The 18,838-nt window shown below is 33.8% G+C and overlaps 16 non-coding genes across 16 annotated transcripts; all 16 read left to right on the forward strand.

The window, feature by feature from the left end:
- The first annotated feature begins 964 nt into the window (after positions 1–964).
- TRNAL-CAG (transfer RNA leucine (anticodon CAG)) lies at positions 965–1,047 on the forward strand. The gene has a single exon. It is a non-coding gene; the product is annotated as a tRNA-Leu (tRNA).
- A 1,417-nt stretch (positions 1,048–2,464) lies between these two features.
- On the forward strand, positions 2,465–2,547 carry TRNAL-CAG (transfer RNA leucine (anticodon CAG)). The gene has a single exon. It is a non-coding gene; the product is annotated as a tRNA-Leu (tRNA).
- Positions 2,548–3,225: 678 nt separating this feature from the next.
- Positions 3,226–3,308, forward strand: TRNAL-CAG (transfer RNA leucine (anticodon CAG)). The gene is given in 2 exon segments: positions 3,226–3,263; positions 3,274–3,308. It is a non-coding gene; the product is annotated as a tRNA-Leu (tRNA).
- Positions 3,309–4,725: 1,417 nt separating this feature from the next.
- Positions 4,726–4,808, forward strand: TRNAL-CAG (transfer RNA leucine (anticodon CAG)). Its single transcript has one exon. It is a non-coding gene; the product is annotated as a tRNA-Leu (tRNA).
- Positions 4,809–6,225: 1,417 nt separating this feature from the next.
- TRNAL-CAG (transfer RNA leucine (anticodon CAG)) lies at positions 6,226–6,308 on the forward strand. Its single transcript has one exon. It is a non-coding gene; the product is annotated as a tRNA-Leu (tRNA).
- Positions 6,309–6,986: 678 nt separating this feature from the next.
- TRNAL-AAG (transfer RNA leucine (anticodon AAG)) lies at positions 6,987–7,069 on the forward strand. Its single transcript has one exon. It is a non-coding gene; the product is annotated as a tRNA-Leu (tRNA).
- A 678-nt stretch (positions 7,070–7,747) lies between these two features.
- Positions 7,748–7,830, forward strand: TRNAL-CAG (transfer RNA leucine (anticodon CAG)). Its single transcript is given in 2 exon segments — positions 7,748–7,785; positions 7,796–7,830. It is a non-coding gene; the product is annotated as a tRNA-Leu (tRNA).
- Positions 7,831–9,247: 1,417 nt separating this feature from the next.
- TRNAL-CAG (transfer RNA leucine (anticodon CAG)) lies at positions 9,248–9,330 on the forward strand. The gene has a single exon. It is a non-coding gene; the product is annotated as a tRNA-Leu (tRNA).
- Positions 9,331–10,747: 1,417 nt separating this feature from the next.
- Positions 10,748–10,830, forward strand: TRNAL-CAG (transfer RNA leucine (anticodon CAG)). The gene has a single exon. It is a non-coding gene; the product is annotated as a tRNA-Leu (tRNA).
- Positions 10,831–11,508: 678 nt separating this feature from the next.
- Positions 11,509–11,591, forward strand: TRNAL-AAG (transfer RNA leucine (anticodon AAG)). Its single transcript has one exon. It is a non-coding gene; the product is annotated as a tRNA-Leu (tRNA).
- A 678-nt stretch (positions 11,592–12,269) lies between these two features.
- TRNAL-CAG (transfer RNA leucine (anticodon CAG)) lies at positions 12,270–12,352 on the forward strand. The gene is given in 2 exon segments: positions 12,270–12,307; positions 12,318–12,352. It is a non-coding gene; the product is annotated as a tRNA-Leu (tRNA).
- Positions 12,353–13,769: 1,417 nt separating this feature from the next.
- On the forward strand, positions 13,770–13,852 carry TRNAL-CAG (transfer RNA leucine (anticodon CAG)). Its single transcript has one exon. It is a non-coding gene; the product is annotated as a tRNA-Leu (tRNA).
- Positions 13,853–15,269: 1,417 nt separating this feature from the next.
- TRNAL-CAG (transfer RNA leucine (anticodon CAG)) lies at positions 15,270–15,352 on the forward strand. The gene has a single exon. It is a non-coding gene; the product is annotated as a tRNA-Leu (tRNA).
- A 678-nt stretch (positions 15,353–16,030) lies between these two features.
- TRNAL-AAG (transfer RNA leucine (anticodon AAG)) lies at positions 16,031–16,113 on the forward strand. The gene has a single exon. It is a non-coding gene; the product is annotated as a tRNA-Leu (tRNA).
- A 678-nt stretch (positions 16,114–16,791) lies between these two features.
- Positions 16,792–16,874, forward strand: TRNAL-CAG (transfer RNA leucine (anticodon CAG)). Its single transcript is given in 2 exon segments — positions 16,792–16,829; positions 16,840–16,874. It is a non-coding gene; the product is annotated as a tRNA-Leu (tRNA).
- A 1,417-nt stretch (positions 16,875–18,291) lies between these two features.
- TRNAL-CAG (transfer RNA leucine (anticodon CAG)) lies at positions 18,292–18,374 on the forward strand. The gene has a single exon. It is a non-coding gene; the product is annotated as a tRNA-Leu (tRNA).
- The last annotated feature ends 464 nt before the right edge of the window (positions 18,375–18,838 follow it).

An 18,838-nucleotide genomic window follows, 5' to 3' on the forward strand; every position in this document is an offset into this window, starting at 1 on the left:
TAAAATCCATTAGAGAACAAACTCTAGACACTTGGATTCCAACCCTGAACATGGAAAACAAAACTTACTTTTATTGTAACGCCAACTAGAAACCTCTTTAAAATGAATGGAAAAGCAATTCATATTTATTTTTTAAATTAACAGTTTTAATAGCAACATTGTCATTGTAACTATAGATAGGTTATTTCATAATATACATCTTTTCAAAAAGCAGTGGTTTCATGTGTCAGGATGGCCGAGCGGTCTAAGGCGCTGAGTGGCCTGGGTTCAAATCCCACTTCTGACAATGTTATTCATTTTCTTCTTTGCTCTACAGTTTCTATTTCTTGTTACTTGTGAAAAGATTGGCTTTAGAATTAGGCAAACACTCACTGCAAATCTCTTTCAATTTACAACATAAAAAATGCATCAATTATTTCATTATTTCCCATGTTGCAATAAAAGATCAGATTGTATTCTCCCTGGATAAAAGAGCTTGAAACCAACCACATATGTGTATATCATATTATTTTTATTATTTGATCCACAATTCTTTATTTACAGAGGTAGCAAAATAAAATATCTCACAAATTCAGAATGAGGGCTCCATATCTTTGGCTTAAGAAAACTGCTCTTCTCAGCCAATGGTCATGAACAAAAACCCCACTGGGGTCCACTACAATGGCATCCAATCGAACCCATGAGCTAAATTAAATAACCAGTTTGTGCAAGATTCACAAATTTAATATCATTGCTGAGTTAAAATCCATTAGAGAACAAACTCTAGACACTTGGATTCCAACCCTGAACATGGAAAACAAAACTTACTTTTATTGCAACGCCAACTAGAAACCTCTTTAAAATGAATGGAAAAGCAATTCATATTTAGTTTTTAAATTAACAGTTTTAATAGCAACATTGTCATTGTAACTATAGATAGGTTATTTCATAATATACATCTTTTCAAAAAGTAGTGATTTCATGTGTCAGGATGGCCGAGCGGTCTAAGGTGCTGAGTTCAGGTCGCAGTCTCCTCTGGAGGCGTGGGTTCAAATCCCACTTCTGACAATGTTATTAATTTTCTTATTTGCTCTACAGTTTCTATTTCTTGTTACTTGTGAAAAGATTGACTTTAGAATTAGACTTACACTCACTGCAAATCTCTTTCAATTTACAACATAAAAAATGCATCAATTATTTCATTATTTCCCATGTTGCAATAAAAGATCAGATTGTATTCTCTCTGGATAAAAGAGCTTGAAACCAACCACATATGTGTATATCATATTATTTTTATTATTTGATCCACAATTCTTTATTTACAGAGGTAGCAAAATAAAATATCTCACAAATTCAGAATGAGGGCTCCATATCTTTGGCTTAAGAAAACTGCTCTTCTCAGCCAATGGTCATGAACAGAAACCCCACTGGGGTCCACTACAATGGCATCCAATCAAACCCATGAGCTAAATTAAGTAGCCAGTTTGTGCAAGATTCACAAATTTAATTTCATTGCTGAGTTAAAATCCATTAGAGAACAAACTCTAGACACTTGGATTCCAACCCTGAACATGGAAAACAAAACTTACTTTTATTGTAACGCCAACTAGAAACCTCTTTAAAATGAATGGAAAAGCAATTCATATTTAGTTTTTAAATTAACAGTTTTAATAGCAACATTGTCATTGTAACTATAGATAGGTTATTTCATAATATACATCTTTTCAAAAAGTAGTGGTTTCATGTGTCAGGATGGCCGAGCGGTTTAAGGCGCTGAGTGGCCTGGGTTCAAATCCCACTTCTGACAATGTTATTCATTTTCTTCTTTGCTCTACAGTTTCTATTTCTTGTTACTTGTGAAAAGATTGGCTTTAGAATTAGACAAACACTCACTGCAAATCTCTTTCACTTTACAACATAAAAAATGCATCAATTATTTCTCTATTTCCCATGTTGCAATAAAAGATCAGATTGTATTCTCCCTGGATAAAAGAGCTTGAAACCAACCACATATGTGTATATCATATTATTTTTATTATTTGATCCACAATTCTTTATTTACAGAGGTAGCAAAATAAAATATCTCACAAATTCAGAATGAGGGCTCCATATCTTTGGCTTAAGAAAACTGCTCTTCTCAGCCAATGGTCATGAACAGAAACCCCACTGGGGTCCACTAAATTGGCATCCAATCAAACCCATGAGCTAAATTAAGTAGCCAGTTTGTGCAAGATTCACAAATTTAATTTCATTGCTGAGTTAAAATCCATTAGGGAACAAACTCTAGACACTTGGATTCCAACCCTGAACATGGAAAACAAAACTTACTTTTATTGTAACGCCAACTAGAAACCTCTTTAAAATGAATGGAAAAGCAATTCATATCTAGTTTTTAAATTAACAGTTTTAATAGCAACATTGTCATTGTAACTATAGATAGGTTATTTCATAATATACATCTTTTCAAAAAGCAGTGGTTTCATGTGTCAGGATGGCCGTGCGGTCTAAGGCGCTGCGTTCAGGTCGCAGTCTCCTCTGGAGGCGTGGGTTCAATACCCCCTTCTGACAATGTTATTCATTTTCTTCTTTGCTCTACAGTTTCTATTTCTTGTTACTTGTGAAAAGATTGACTTTAGAATTAGACAAACACTCACTGCAAATCTCTTTCAATTTACAACATAAAAAATGCATCAATTATTTCATTATTTCCCATGTTGCAATAAAAGATCAGATTGTATTCTTCCTGGATAAAAGAGCTTGAAACCAACTACATATGTGTATATCATATTATTTTTATTATTTGATCCACAATTCTTTATTTACAGAGGTAGCAAAATAAAATATCTCACAAATTCAGAATGAGGGCTCCATATCTTTGGCTTAAGAAAACTGCTCTTCTCAGCCAATGGTCATGAACAGAAACCCCACTGGGGTCCACTAAATTGGCATCCAATCAAACCCATGAGCTAAATTAAGTAGCCAGTTTGTGCAAGATTCACAAATTTAATTTCATTGCTGAGTTAAAATCCATTAGGGAACAAACTCTAGACACTTGGATTCCAACCCTGAACATGGAAAACAAAACTTACTTTTATTGTAACGCCAACTAGAAACCTCTTTAAAATGAATGGAAAAGCAATTCATATCTAGTTTTTAAATTAACAGTTTTAATAGCAACATTGTCATTGTAACTATAGATAGGTTATTTCATAATATACATATTTTCAAAAAGCAGTGGTTTCATGTGTCAGGATGGCCGAGCGGTCTAAGGCGCTGGATTCAGGTCGCAGTCTCCTCTGGAGCAGTGGGTTCAAATCCCACTTCTGACAATGTTATTCATTTTCTTCTTTGCTCTACAGTTTCTATTTCTTGTTACTTGTGAAAAGATTGACTTTAGAATTAGACAAACACTCACTGCAAATCTCTTTCAATTTACAACATAAAAAATGCATCAATTATTTCATTATTTCCCATGTTGCAATAAAAGATCAGATTGTATTCTTCCTGGATAAAAGAGCTTGAAACCAACCACATATGTGTATATCATATTATTTTTATTATTTTATCCACAATTCTTTATTTACAGAGGTAGCAAAATAAAATATCTCACAAATTCAGAATGAGGGCTCCATATCTTTGGCTTAAGAAAACTGCTCTTCTCAGCCAATGGTCATGAACAGAAACCCCACTGGGGTCCACTACAATGGCATCCAATCAAACCCATGAGCTAAATTAAGTAGCCAGTTTGTGCAAGATTCACAAATTTCATTTCATTGCTGAGTTAAAATCCATTAGAGAACAAACTCTAGACACTTGGATTCCAACCCTGAACATGGAAAACAAAACTTACTTTTATTGTAACGCCAACTAGAAACCTCTTTAAAATGAATGGAAAAGCAATTCATATTTATTTTTTAAATTAACAGTTTTAATAGCAACATTGTCATTGTAACTATAGATAGGTTATTTCATAATATACATCTTTTCAAAAAGCAGTGGTTTCATGTGTCAGGATGGCCGAGCGGTCTAAGGCGCTGAGTGGCCTGGGTTCAAATCCCACTTCTGACAATGTTATTCATTTTCTTCTTTGCTCTACAGTTTCTATTTCTTGTTACTTGTGAAAAGATTGGCTTTAGAATTAGGCAAACACTCACTGCAAATCTCTTTCAATTTACAACATAAAAAATGCATCAATTATTTCATTATTTCCCATGTTGCAATAAAAGATCAGATTGTATTCTCCCTGGATAAAAGAGCTTGAAACCAACCACATATGTGTATATCATATTATTTTTATTATTTGATCCACAATTCTTTATTTACAGAGGTAGCAAAATAAAATATCTCACAAATTCAGAATGAGGGCTCCATATCTTTGGCTTAAGAAAACTGCTCTTCTCAGCCAATGGTCATGAACAAAAACCCCACTGGGGTCCACTACAATGGCATCCAATCGAACCCATGAGCTAAATTAAATAACCAGTTTGTGCAAGATTCACAAATTTAATATCATTGCTGAGTTAAAATCCATTAGAGAACAAACTCTAGACACTTGGATTCCAACCCTGAACATGGAAAACAAAACTTACTTTTATTGCAACGCCAACTAGAAACCTCTTTAAAATGAATGGAAAAGCAATTCATATTTAGTTTTTAAATTAACAGTTTTAATAGCAACATTGTCATTGTAACTATAGATAGGTTATTTCATAATATACATCTTTTCAAAAAGTAGTGATTTCATGTGTCAGGATGGCCGAGCGGTCTAAGGTGCTGAGTTCAGGTCGCAGTCTCCTCTGGAGGCGTGGGTTCAAATCCCACTTCTGACAATGTTATTAATTTTCTTATTTGCTCTACAGTTTCTATTTCTTGTTACTTGTGAAAAGATTGACTTTAGAATTAGACTTACACTCACTGCAAATCTCTTTCAATTTACAACATAAAAAATGCATCAATTATTTCATTATTTCCCATGTTGCAATAAAAGATCAGATTGTATTCTCTCTGGATAAAAGAGCTTGAAACCAACCACATATGTGTATATCATATTATTTTTATTATTTGATCCACAATTCTTTATTTACAGAGGTAGCAAAATAAAATATCTCACAAATTCAGAATGAGGGCTCCATATCTTTGGCTTAAGAAAACTGCTCTTCTCAGCCAATGGTCATGAACAGAAACCCCACTGGGGTCCACTACAATGGCATCCAATCAAACCCATGAGCTAAATTAAGTAGCCAGTTTGTGCAAGATTCACAAATTTAATTTCATTGCTGAGTTAAAATCCATTAGAGAACAAACTCTAGACACTTGGATTCCAACCCTGAACATGGAAAACAAAACTTACTTTTATTGTAACGCCAACTAGAAACCTCTTTAAAATGAATGGAAAAGCAATTCATATTTAGTTTTTAAATTAACAGTTTTAATAGCAACATTGTCATTGTAACTATAGATAGGTTATTTCATAATATACATCTTTTCAAAAAGTAGTGGTTTCATGTGTCAGGATGGCCGAGCGGTTTAAGGCGCTGAGTGGCCTGGGTTCAAATCCCACTTCTGACAATGTTATTCATTTTCTTCTTTGCTCTACAGTTTCTATTTCTTGTTACTTGTGAAAAGATTGGCTTTAGAATTAGACAAACACTCACTGCAAATCTCTTTCACTTTACAACATAAAAAATGCATCAATTATTTCTCTATTTCCCATGTTGCAATAAAAGATCAGATTGTATTCTCCCTGGATAAAAGAGCTTGAAACCAACCACATATGTGTATATCATATTATTTTTATTATTTGATCCACAATTCTTTATTTACAGAGGTAGCAAAATAAAATATCTCACAAATTCAGAATGAGGGCTCCATATCTTTGGCTTAAGAAAACTGCTCTTCTCAGCCAATGGTCATGAACAGAAACCCCACTGGGGTCCACTACAATGGCATCCAATCGAACCCATGAGCTAAATTAAATAACCAGTTTGTGTAAGATTCACAAATTTAATTTCATTGCTGAGTTAAAATCCATTAGAGAACAAACTCTAGACACTTGGATTCCAACCCTGAACATGGAAAACAAAACTTACTTTTATTGTAACGCTAACTAGAAACCTCTTTAAAATGAATGAAAAAGCAATTCATATCTAGTTTTTAAATTAACAGTTTTAATAGCAACATTGTCATTGTAACTATAGATAGGTTATTTCATAATATACATCTTTTCAAAAAGCAGTGGTTTCATGTGTCAGGATGGCCGAGCGGTCTAAGGCGCTGCGTTCAGGTCGCAGTCCCCTCTGGAGGCGTGGGTTCAAATCCCACTTCTGACAATGTTATTCATTTTCTTCTTTGCTCTACAGTTTCTATTTCTTGTTACGTGTGAAAAGATTGACTTTAGAATTAGACAAACACTCACTGCAAATCTCTTTCAATTTACAACATAAAAAATGCATCAATTATTTCATTATTTCCCATGTTGCAATAAAAGATCAGATTGTATTCTTCCTGGATAAAATAGCTTGAAACCAACCACATATGTGTATATCATATTATTTTTATTATTTTATCCACAATTCTTTATTTACAGAGGTAGCAAAATAAAATATCTCACAAATTCAGAATGAGGGCTCCATATCTTTGGCTTAAGAAAACTGCTCTTCTCAGCCAATGGTCATGAACAGAAACCCCACTGGGGTCCACTACAATGGCATCCAATCAAACCCATGAGCTAAATTAAGTAGCCAGTTTGTGCAAGATTCACAAATTTCATTTCATTGCTGAGTTAAAATCCATTAGAGAACAAACTCTAGACACTTGGATTCCAACCCTGAACATGGAAAACAAAACTTACTTTTATTGTAACGCCAACTAGAAACCTCTTTAAAATGAATGGAAAAGCAATTCATATCTAGTTTTTAAATTAACAGTTTTAATAGCAACATTGTCATTGTAACTATAGATAGGTTATTTCATAATATACATCTTTTCAAAAAGCAGTGGTTTCATGTGTCAGGATGGCCGTGCGGTCTAAGGCGCTGCGTTAAGGTCGCAGTCTCCTCTGGAGGCGTGGGTTCAAATCCCACTTCTGACAATGTTATTCATTTTCTTCTTTGCTCTACAGTTTCTATTTCTTGTTACTTGTGAAAAGATTGACTTTAGAATTAGACAAACACTCACTGCAAATCTCTTTCAATTTACAACATAAAAAATGCATCAATTATTTCATTATTTCCCATGTTGCAATAAAAGATCAGATTGTATTCTTCCTGGATAAAAGAGCTTGAAACCAACTACATATGTGTATATCATATTATTTTTATTATTTGATCCACAATTCTTTATTTACAGAGGTAGCAAAATAAAATATCTCACAAATTCAGAATGAGGGCTCCATATCTTTGGCTTAAGAAAACTGCTCTTCTCAGCCAATGGTCATGAACAGAAACCCCACTGGGGTCCACTAAATTGGCATCCAATCAAACCCATGAGCTAAATTAAGTAGCCAGTTTGTGCAAGATTCACAAATTTAATTTCATTGCTGAGTTAAAATCCATTAGGGAACAAACTCTAGACACTTGGATTCCAACCCTGAACATGGAAAACAAAACTTACTTTTATTGTAACGCCAACTAGAAACCTCTTTAAAATGAATGGAAAAGCAATTCATATCTAGTTTTTAAATTAACAGTTTTAATAGCAACATTGTCATTGTAACTATAGATAGGTTATTTCATAATATACATCTTTTCAAAAAGCAGTGGTTTCATGTGTCAGGATGGCCGAGCGGTCTAAGGCGCTGGATTCAGGTCGCAGTCTCCTCTGGAGCAGTGGGTTCAAATCCCACTTCTGACAATGTTATTCATTTTATTCTTTGCTCTACAGTTTCTATTTCTTGTTACTTGTGAAAAGATTGACTTTAGAATTAGACAAACACTCACTGCAAATCTCTTTCAATTTACAACATAAAAAATGCATCAATTATTTCATTATTTCCCATGTTGCAATAAAAGATCAGATTGTATTCTTCCTGGATAAAAGAGCTTGAAACCAACCACATATGTGTATATCATATTATTTTTATTATTTTATCCACAATTCTTTATTTACAGAGGTAGCAAAATAAAATATCTCACAAATTCAGAATGAGGGCTCCATATCTTTGGCTTAAGAAAACTGCTCTTCTCAGCCAATGGTCATGAACAGAAACCCCACTGGGGTCCACTACAATGGCATCCAATCAAACCCATGAGCTAAATTAAGTAGCCAGTTTGTGCAAGATTCACAAATTTCATTTCATTGCTGAGTTAAAATCCATTAGAGAACAAACTCTAGACACTTGGATTCCAACCCTGAACATGGAAAACAAAACTTACTTTTATTGTAACGCCAACTAGAAACCTCTTTAAAATGAATGGAAAAGCAATTCATATTTATTTTTTAAATTAACAGTTTTAATAGCAACATTGTCATTGTAACTATAGATAGGTTATTTCATAATATACATCTTTTCAAAAAGCAGTGGTTTCATGTGTCAGGATGGCCGAGCGGTCTAAGGCGCTGAGTGGCCTGGGTTCAAATCCCACTTCTGACAATGTTATTCATTTTCTTCTTTGCTCTACAGTTTCTATTTCTTGTTACTTGTGAAAAGATTGGCTTTAGAATTAGGCAAACACTCACTGCAAATCTCTTTCAATTTACAACATAAAAAATGCATCAATTATTTCATTATTTCCCATGTTGCAATAAAAGATCAGATTGTATTCTCCCTGGATAAAAGAGCTTGAAACCAACCACATATGTGTATATCATATTATTTTTATTATTTGATCCACAATTCTTTATTTACAGAGGTAGCAAAATAAAATATCTCTCAAATTCAGAATGAGGGCTCCATATCTTTGGCTTAAGAAAACTGCTCTTCTCAGCCAATGGTCATGAACAAAAACCCCACTGGGGTCCACTACAATGGCATCCAATCGAACCCATGAGCTAAATTAAATAACCAGTTTGTGCAAGATTCACAAATTTAATATCATTGCTGAGTTAAAATCCATTAGAGAACAAACTCTAGACACTTGGATTCCAACCCTGAACATGGAAAACAAAACTTACTTTTATTGCAACGCCAACTAGAAACCTCTTTGAAATGAATGGAAAAGCAATTCATATTTAGTTTTTAAATTAACAGTTTTAATAGCAACATTGTCATTGTAACTATAGATAGGTTATTTCATAATATACATCTTTTCAAAAAGTAGTGGTTTCATGTGTCAGGATGGCCGAGCGGTCTAAGGTGCTGAGTTCAGGTCGCAGTCTCCTCTGGAGGCGTGGGTTCAAATCCCACTTCTGACAATGTTATTAATTTTCTTATTTGCTCTACAGTTTCTATTTCTTGTTACTTGTGAAAAGATTGACTTTAGAATTAGACTTACACTCACTGCAAATCTCTTTCAATTTACAACATAAAAAATGCATCAATTATTTCATTATTTCCCATGTTGCAATAAAAGATCAGATTGTATTCTCTCTGGATAAAAGAGCTTGAAACCAACCACATATGTGTATATCATATTATTTTTATTATTTGATCCACAATTCTTTATTTACAGAGGTAGCAAAATAAAATATCTCACAAATTCAGAATGAGGGCTCCATATCTTTGGCTTAAGAAAACTGCTCTTCTCAGCCAATGGTCATGAACAGAAACCCCACTGGGGTCCACTACAATGGCATCCAATCAAACCCATGAGCTAAATTAAGTAGCCAGTTTGTGCAAGATTCACAAATTTAATTTCATTGCTGAGTTAAAATCCATTAGAGAACAAACTCTAGACACTTGGATTCCAACCCTGAACATGGAAAACAAAACTTACTTTTATTGTAACGCCAACTAGAAACCTCTTTAAAATGAATGGAAAAGCAATTCATATTTAGTTTTTAAATTAACAGTTTTAATAGCAACATTGTCATTGTAACTATAGATAGGTTATTTCATAATATACATCTTTTCAAAAAGTAGTGGTTTCATGTGTCAGGATGGCCGAGCGGTTTAAGGCGCTGAGTGGCCTGGGTTCAAATCCCACTTCTGACAATGTTATTCATTTTCTTCTTTGCTCTACAGTTTCTATTTCTTGTTACTTGTGAAAAGATTGGCTTTAGAATTAGACAAACACTCACTGCAAATCTCTTTCACTTTACAACATAAAAAATGCATCAATTATTTCTCTATTTCCCATGTTGCAATAAAAGATCAGATTGTATTCTCCCTGGATAAAAGAGCTTGAAACCAACCACATATGTGTATATCATATTATTTTTATTATTTGATCCACAATTCTTTATTTACAGAGGTAGCAAAATAAAATATCTCACAAATTCAGAATGAGGGCTCCATATCTTTGGCTTAAGAAAACTGCTCTTCTCAGCCAATGGTCATGAACAGAAACCCCACTGGGGTCCACTACAATGGCATCCAATCGAACCCATGAGCTAAATTAAATAACCAGTTTGTGTAAGATTCACAAATTTAATTTCATTGCTGAGTTAAAATCCATTAGAGAACAAACTCTAGACACTTGGATTCCAACCCTGAACATGGAAAACAAAACTTACTTTTATTGTAACGCTAACTAGAAACCTCTTTAAAATGAATGAAAAAGCAATTCATATCTAGTTTTTAAATTAACAGTTTTAATAGCAACATTGTCATTGTAACTATAGATAGGTTATTTCATAATATACATCTTTTCAAAAAGCAGTGGTTTCATGTGTCAGGATGGCCGAGCGGTCTAAGGCGCTGCGTTCAGGTCGCAGTCCCCTCTGGAGGCGTGGGTTCAAATCCCACTTCTGACAATGTTATTCATTTTCTTCTTTGCTCTACAGTTTCTATTTCTTGTTACGTGTGAAAAGATTGACTTTAGAATTAGACAAACACTCACTGCAAATCTCTTTCAATTTACAACATAAAAAATGCATCAATTATTTCATTATTTCCCATGTTGCAATAAAAGATCAGATTGTATTCTTCCTGGATAAAATAGCTTGAAACCAACCACATATGTGTATATCATATTATTTTTATTATTTTATCCACAATTCTTTATTTACAGAGGTAGCAAAATAAAATATCTCACAAATTCAGAATGAGGGCTCCATATCTTTGGCTTAAGAAAACTGCTCTTCTCAGCCAATGGTCATGAACAGAAACCCCACTGGGGTCCACTACAATGGCATCCAATCAAACCCATGAGCTAAATTAAGTAGCCAGTTTGTGCAAGATTCACAAATTTCATTTCATTGCTGAGTTAAAATCCATTAGAGAACAAACTCTAGACACTTGGATTCCAACCCTGAACATGGAAAACAAAACTTACTTTTATTGTAACGCCAACTAGAAACCTCTTTAAAATGAATGGAAAAGCAATTCATATCTAGTTTTTAAATTAACAGTTTTAATAGCAACATTGTCATTGTAACTATAGATAGGTTATTTCATAATATACATCTTTTCAAAAAGCAGTGGTTTCATGTGTCAGGATGGCCGTGCGGTCTAAGGCGCTGCGTTAAGGTCGCAGTCTCCTCTGGAGGCGTGGGTTCAAATCCCACTTCTGACAATGTTATTCATTTTCTTCTTTGCTCTACAGTTTCTATTTCTTGTTACTTGTGAAAAGATTGACTTTAGAATTAGACAAACACTCACTGCAAATCTCTTTCAATTTACAACATAAAAAATGCATCAATTATTTCATTATTTCCCATGTTGCAATAAAAGATCAGATTGTATTCTTCCTGGATAAAAGAGCTTGAAACCAACTACATATGTGTATATCATATTATTTTTATTATTTGATCCACAATTCTTTATTTACAGAGGTAGCAAAATAAAATATCTCACAAATTCAGAATGAGGGCTCCATATCTTTGGCTTAAGAAAACTGCTCTTCTCAGCCAATGGTCATGAACAGAAACCCCACTGGGGTCCACTAAATTGGCATCCAATCAAACCCATGAGCTAAATTAAGTAGCCAGTTTGTGCAAGATTCACAAATTTAATTTCATTGCTGAGTTAAAATCCATTAGGGAACAAACTCTAGACACTTGGATTCCAACCCTGAACATGGAAAACAAAACTTACTTTTATTGTAACGCCAACTAGAAACCTCTTTAAAATGAATGGAAAAGCAATTCATATCTAGTTTTTAAATTAACAGTTTTAATAGCAACATTGTCATTGTAACTATAGATAGGTTATTTCATAATATACATCTTTTCAAAAAGCAGTGGTTTCATGTGTCAGGATGGCCGAGCGGTCTAAGGCGCTGGATTCAGGTCGCAGTCTCCTCTGGAGCAGTGGGTTCAAATCCCACTTCTGACAATGTTATTCATTTTATTCTTTGCTCTACAGTTTCTATTTCTTGTTACTTGTGAAAAGATTGACTTTAGAATTAGACAAACACTCACTGCAAATCTCTTTCAATTTACAACATAAAAAATGCATCAATTATTTCATTATTTCCCATGTTGCAATAAAAGATCAGATTGTATTCTTCCTGGATAAAAGAGCTTGAAACCAACCACATATGTGTATATCATATTATTTTTATTATTTTATCCACAATTCTTTATTTACAGAGGTAGCAAAATAAAATATCTCACAAATTCAGAATGAGGGCTCCATATCTTTGGCTTAAGAAAACTGCTCTTCTCAGCCAATGGTCATGAACAGAAACCCCACTGGGGTCCACTACAATGGCATCCAATCAAACCCATGAGCTAAATTAAGTAGCCAGTTTGTGCAAGATTCACAAATTTCATTTCATTGCTGAGTTAAAATCCATTAGAGAACAAACTCTAGACACTTGGATTCCAACCCTGAACATGGAAAACAAAACTTACTTTTATTGTAACGCCAACTAGAAACCTCTTTAAAATGAATGGAAAAGCAATTCATATTTATTTTTTAAATTAACAGTTTTAATAGCAACATTGTCATTGTAACTATAGATAGGTTATTTCATAATATACATCTTTTCAAAAAGCAGTGGTTTCATGTGTCAGGATGGCCGAGCGGTCTAAGGCGCTGAGTGGCCTGGGTTCAAATCCCACTTCTGACAATGTTATTCATTTTCTTCTTTGCTCTACAGTTTCTATTTCTTGTTACTTGTGAAAAGATTGGCTTTAGAATTAGGCAAACACTCACTGCAAATCTCTTTCAATTTACAACATAAAAAATGCATCAATTATTTCATTATTTCCCATGTTGCAATAAAAGATCAGATTGTATTCTCCCTGGATAAAAGAGCTTGAAACCAACCACATATGTGTATATCATATTATTTTTATTATTTGATCCACAATTCTTTATTTACAGAGGTAGCAAAATAAAATATCTCTCAAATTCAGAATGAGGGCTCCATATCTTTGGCTTAAGAAAACTGCTCTTCTCAGCCAATGGTCATGAACAAAAACCCCACTGGGGTCCACTACAATGGCATCCAATCGAACCCATGAGCTAAATTAAATAACCAGTTTGTGCAAGATTCACAAATTTAATATCATTGCTGAGTTAAAATCCATTAGAGAACAAACTCTAGACACTTGGATTCCAACCCTGAACATGGAAAACAAAACTTACTTTTATTGCAACGCCAACTAGAAACCTCTTTGAAATGAATGGAAAAGCAATTCATATTTAGTTTTTAAATTAACAGTTTTAATAGCAACATTGTCATTGTAACTATAGATAGGTTATTTCATAATATACATCTTTTCAAAAAGTAGTGGTTTCATGTGTCAGGATGGCCGAGCGGTCTAAGGTGCTGAGTTCAGGTCGCAGTCTCCTCTGGAGGCGTGGGTTCAAATCCCACTTCTGACAATGTTATTAATTTTCTTATTTGCTCTACAGTTTCTATTTCTTGTTACTTGTGAAAAGATTGACTTTAGAATTAGACTTACACTCACTGCAAATCTCTTTCAATTTACAACATAAAAAATGCATCAATTATTTCATTATTTCCCATGTTGCAATAAAAGATCAGATTGTATTCTCTCTGGATAAAAGAGCTTGAAACCAACCACATATGTGTATATCATATTATTTTTATTATTTGATCCACAATTCTTTATTTACAGAGGTAGCAAAATAAAATATCTCACAAATTCAGAATGAGGGCTCCATATCTTTGGCTTAAGAAAACTGCTCTTCTCAGCCAATGGTCATGAACAGAAACCCCACTGGGGTCCACTACAATGGCATCCAATCAAACCCATGAGCTAAATTAAGTAGCCAGTTTGTGCAAGATTCACAAATTTAATTTCATTGCTGAGTTAAAATCCATTAGAGAACAAACTCTAGACACTTGGATTCCAACCCTGAACATGGAAAACAAAACTTACTTTTATTGTAACGCCAACTAGAAACCTCTTTAAAATGAATGGAAAAGCAATTCATATTTAGTTTTTAAATTAACAGTTTTAATAGCAACATTGTCATTGTAACTATAGATAGGTTATTTCATAATATACATCTTTTCAAAAAGTAGTGGTTTCATGTGTCAGGATGGCCGAGCGGTTTAAGGCGCTGAGTGGCCTGGGTTCAAATCCCACTTCTGACAATGTTATTCATTTTCTTCTTTGCTCTACAGTTTCTATTTCTTGTTACTTGTGAAAAGATTGGCTTTAGAATTAGACAAACACTCACTGCAAATCTCTTTCACTTTACAACATAAAAAATGCATCAATTATTTCTCTATTTCCCATGTTGCAATAAAAGATCAGATTGTATTCTCCCTGGATAAAAGAGCTTGAAACCAACCACATATGTGTATATCATATTATTTTTATTATTTGATCCACAATTCTTTATTTACAGAGGTAGCAAAATAAAATATCTCACAAATTCAGAATGAGGGCTCCATATCTTTGGCTTAAGAAAACTGCTCTTCTCAGCCAATGGTCATGAACAGAAACCCCACTGGGGTCCACTACAATGGCATCCAATCGAACCCATGAGCTAAATTAAATAACCAGTTTGTGTAAGATTCACAAATTTAATTTCATTGCTGAGTTAAAATCCATTAGAGAACAAACTCTAGACACTTGGATTCCAACCCTGAACATGGAAAACAAAACTTACTTTTATTGTAACGCTAACTAGAAACCTCTTTAAAATGAATGAAAAAGCAATTCATATCTAGTTTTTAAATTAACAGTTTTAATAGCAACATTGTCATTGTAACTATAGATAGGTTATTTCATAATATACATCTTTTCAAAAAGCAGTGGTTTCATGTGTCAGGATGGCCGAGCGGTCTAAGGCGCTGCGTTCAGGTCGCAGTCCCCTCTGGAGGCGTGGGTTCAAATCCCACTTCTGACAATGTTATTCATTTTCTTCTTTGCTCTACAGTTTCTATTTCTTGTTACGTGTGAAAAGATTGACTTTAGAATTAGACAAACACTCACTGCAAATCTCTTTCAATTTACAACATAAAAAATGCATCAATTATTTCATTATTTCCCATGTTGCAATAAAAGATCAGATTGTATTCTTCCTGGATAAAATAGCTTGAAACCAACCACATATGTGTATATCATATTATTTTTATTATTTTATCCACAATTCTTTATTTACAGAGGTAGCAAAATAAAATATCTCACAAATTCAGAATGAGGGCTCCATATCTTTGGCTTAAGAAAACTGCTCTTCTCAGCCAATGGTCATGAACAGAAACCCCACTGGGGTCCACTACAATGGCATCCAATCAAACCCATGAGCTAAATTAAGTAGCCAGTTTGTGCAAGATTCACAAATTTCATTTCATTGCTGAGTTAAAATCCATTAGAGAACAAACTCTAGACACTTGGATTCCAACCCTGAACATGGAAAACAAAACTTACTTTTATTGTAACGCCAACTAGAAACCTCTTTAAAATGAATGGAAAAGCAATTCATATCTAGTTTTTAAATTAACAGTTTTAATAGCAACATTGTCATTGTAACTATAGATAGGTTATTTCATAATATACATCTTTTCAAAAAGCAGTGGTTTCATGTGTCAGGATGGCCGTGCGGTCTAAGGCGCTGCGTTAAGGTCGCAGTCTCCTCTGGAGGCGTGGGTTCAAATCCCACTTCTGACAATGTTATTCATTTTCTTCTTTGCTCTACAGTTTCTATTTCTTGTTACTTGTGAAAAGATTGACTTTAGAATTAGACAAACACTCACTGCAAATCTCTTTCAATTTACAACATAAAAAATGCATCAATTATTTCATTATTTCCCATGTTGCAATAAAAGATCAGATTGTATTCTTCCTGGATAAAAGAGCTTGAAACCAACTACATATGTGTATATCATATTATTTTTATTATTTGATCCACAATTCTTTATTTACAGAGGTAGCAAAATAAAATATCTCACAAATTCAGAATGAGGGCTCCATATCTTTGGCTTAAGAAAACTGCTCTTCTCAGCCAATGGTCATGAACAGAAACCCCACTGGGGTCCACTAAATTGGCATCCAATCAAACCCATGAGCTAAATTAAGTAGCCAGTTTGTGCAAGATTCACAAATTTAATTTCATTGCTGAGTTAAAATCCATTAGGGAACAAACTCTAGACACTTGGATTCCAACCCTGAACATGGAAAACAAAACTTACTTTTATTGTAACGCCAACTAGAAACCTCTTTAAAATGAATGGAAAAGCAATTCATATCTAGTTTTTAAATTAACAGTTTTAATAGCAACATTGTCATTGTAACTATAGATAGGTTATTTCATAATATACATCTTTTCAAAAAGCAGTGGTTTCATGTGTCAGGATGGCCGAGCGGTCTAAGGCGCTGGATTCAGGTCGCAGTCTCCTCTGGAGCAGTGGGTTCAAATCCCACTTCTGACAATGTTATTCATTTTATTCTTTGCTCTACAGTTTCTATTTCTTGTTACTTGTGAAAAGATTGACTTTAGAATTAGACAAACACTCACTGCAAATCTCTTTCAATTTACAACATAAAAAATGCATCAATTATTTCATTATTTCCCATGTTGCAATAAAAGATCAGATTGTATTCTTCCTGGATAAAAGAGCTTGAAACCAACCACATATGTGTATATCATATTATTTTTATTATTTTATCCACAATTCTTTATTTACAGAGGTAGCAAAATAAAATATCTCACAAATTCAGAATGAGGGCTCCATATCTTTGGCTTAAGAAAACTGCTCTTCTCAGCCAATGGTCATGAACAGAAACCCCACTGGGGTCCACTACAATGGCATCCAATCAAACCCATGAGCTAAATTAAGTAGCCAGTTTGTGCAAGATTCACAAATTTCATTTCATTGCTGAGTTAAAATCCATTAGAGAACAAACTCTAGACACTTGGATTCCAACCCTGAACATGGAAAACAAAACTTACTTTTATTGTAACGCCAACTAGAAACCTCTTTAAAATGAATGGAAAAGCAATTCATATTTATTTTTTAAATTAACAGTTTTAATAGCAACATTGTCATTGTAACTATAGATAGGTTATTTCATAATATACATCTTTTCAAAAAGCAGTGGTTTCATGTGTCAGGATGGCCGAGCGGTCTAAGGCGCTGAGTGGCCTGGGTTCAAATCCCACTTCTGACAATGTTATTCATTTTCTTCTTTGCTCTACAGTTTCTATTTCTTGTTACTTGTGAAAAGATTGGCTTTTGAATTAGGCAAACACTCACTGCAAATCTCTTTCAATTTACAACATAAAAAATGCATCAATTATTTCATTATTTCCCATGTTGCAATAAAAGATCAGATTGTATTCTCCCTGGATAAAAGAGCTTGCAACCAACCACATATGTGTATATCATATTATTTTTATTATTTGATCCACAATTCTTTATTTACAGAGGTAGCAAAATAAAATATCTCACAAATTCAGAATGAGGGCTCCATATCTTTGGCTTAAGAAAACTGCTCTTCTCAGCCAATGGTCATGAACAAAAACCCCACTGGGGTCCACTACAATGGCATCCAATCGAACCCATGAGCTAAATTAAATAACCAGTTTGTGCAAGATTCACAAATTTAATATCATTGCTGAGTTAAAATCCATTAGAGAACAAACTCTAGACACTTGGATTCCAACCCTGAACATGGAAAACAAAACTTACTTTTATTGCAACGCCAACTAGAAACCTCTTTAAAATGAATGGAAAAGCAATTCATATTTAGTTTTTAAATTAACAGTTTTAATAGCAACATTGTCATTGTAACTATAGATAGGTTATTTCATAATATACATCTTTTCAAAAAGTAGTGGTTTCATGTGTCAGGATGGCCGAGCGGTCTAAGGTGCTGAGTTCAGGTCGCAGTCTCCTCTGGAGGCGTGGGTTCAAATCCCACTTCTGACAATGTTATTAATTTTCTTATTTGCTCTACAGTTTCTATTTCTTGTTACTTGTGAAAAGATTGACTTTAGAATTAGACTTACACTCACTGCAAATCTCTTTCAATTTACAACATAAAAAATGCATCAATTATTTCATTATTTCCCATGTTGCAATAAAAGATCAGATTGTATTCTCTCTGGATAAAAGAGCTTGAAACCAACCACATATGTGTATATCATATTATTTTTATTATTTGATCCACAATTCTTTATTTACAGAGGTAGCAAAATAAAATATCTCACAAATTCAGAATGAGGGCTCCATATCTTTGGCTTAAGAAAACTGCTCTTCTCAGCCAATGGTCATGAACAGAAACCCCACTGGGGTCCACTACAATGGCATCCAATCAAACCCATGAGCTAAATTAAGTAGCCAGTTTGTGCAAGATTCACAAATTTAATTTCATTGCTGAGTTAAAATCCATT

This window comes from Pseudophryne corroboree, chromosome 1, assembly GCF_028390025.1.
Source record: "Pseudophryne corroboree isolate aPseCor3 chromosome 1, aPseCor3.hap2, whole genome shotgun sequence".
Classification (NCBI taxonomy): Eukaryota; Metazoa; Chordata; class Amphibia; order Anura; family Myobatrachidae; genus Pseudophryne; species Pseudophryne corroboree.